This window comes from Sorex fumeus, unplaced genomic scaffold (assembly GCF_029834395.1).
Source record: "Sorex fumeus unplaced genomic scaffold, SorFum_2.1 ptg000129l, whole genome shotgun sequence".
In the NCBI taxonomy this organism is placed as follows: Eukaryota; Metazoa; Chordata; class Mammalia; order Eulipotyphla; family Soricidae; genus Sorex; species Sorex fumeus.
Window position 1 is genome coordinate 11,667,949 of NW_026606186.1, and position 888 is coordinate 11,668,836.

The window sequence follows — 888 nt, forward strand, 5'->3', positions numbered from 1 at the left end:
TTTTTTTAATTAGGGTAAGGATATTTAACCTGCAGGTTTGTTTGTTATAAATTCTAGCAATAATCTATCCAGGTGTGCAGCCCATGAGATAATAAATAATGATAATTAATATCATGACTATTATCTCTAATTTTATAAGCCATCAAGAGAAAGAAATAACCTAACCTTATGCTTTAAAACATTGACAAAGAAAATAAAACCTTAATCCAAGTGAGTAGAAGAAAGGAAACAATATTATAAATCAATATACTTACCTGGCAGTGGAGATACCATGGGCATTAAGGTTGTTTTCCTAGTATCCATTGTACACTGGATGTACTGACTCCTTTGATTACTCCAAATGTGGGAAACTGAACTGCATAATTTGTGGTAGTGGGAGACTGAGTTCATGCTCGCCCCTGAAAAAAAGGTTAGAAATGAAAAAAAATTCATTAAAGAATAAAAAATTTAAAACAAATGTTATTCTTTCCAAAAAAGGTCAATGATATTGACAAATATTTGCTTAACTAGCCAAGAAAGAGAGATAAGACTTACATCACTAAACTCAGGAATGAAAGAAAATACATTACTACAGATATTTAAAATCATAGGGATTGAGACTTGGGGAGATAACTCAAGGGCTGGAACAAATGCCCTGTATGCCCCAGGCCCTGAGTTTAATCCCTAGGACAATATGGCCTCCTAAGAATAGTTGGGTATAGCTCTAGAGATTCCCAAGAAATACTGCATTACATTGCCAGTCCATGTATTGAACTATGCATTCTAGCTACCTGAGTATCACTAGGAGTGGTCCCAGGGACCCCTGAATATGGCAAAGGAAATCCCTATCCTCAATTAAAAGTTCTTTAAGGTAAGGTAAGGTAAAGCCCTCCCGTTGATCGTTGATTT

The 888-nt window shown here is 35.1% G+C and overlaps 1 pseudogene; it reads left to right on the forward strand.

The window, feature by feature from the left end:
• The first annotated feature begins 246 nt into the window (after positions 1-246).
• Positions 247-401, forward strand: LOC130045868 (uncharacterized; annotated as a pseudogene).
• The last annotated feature ends 487 nt before the right edge of the window (positions 402-888 follow it).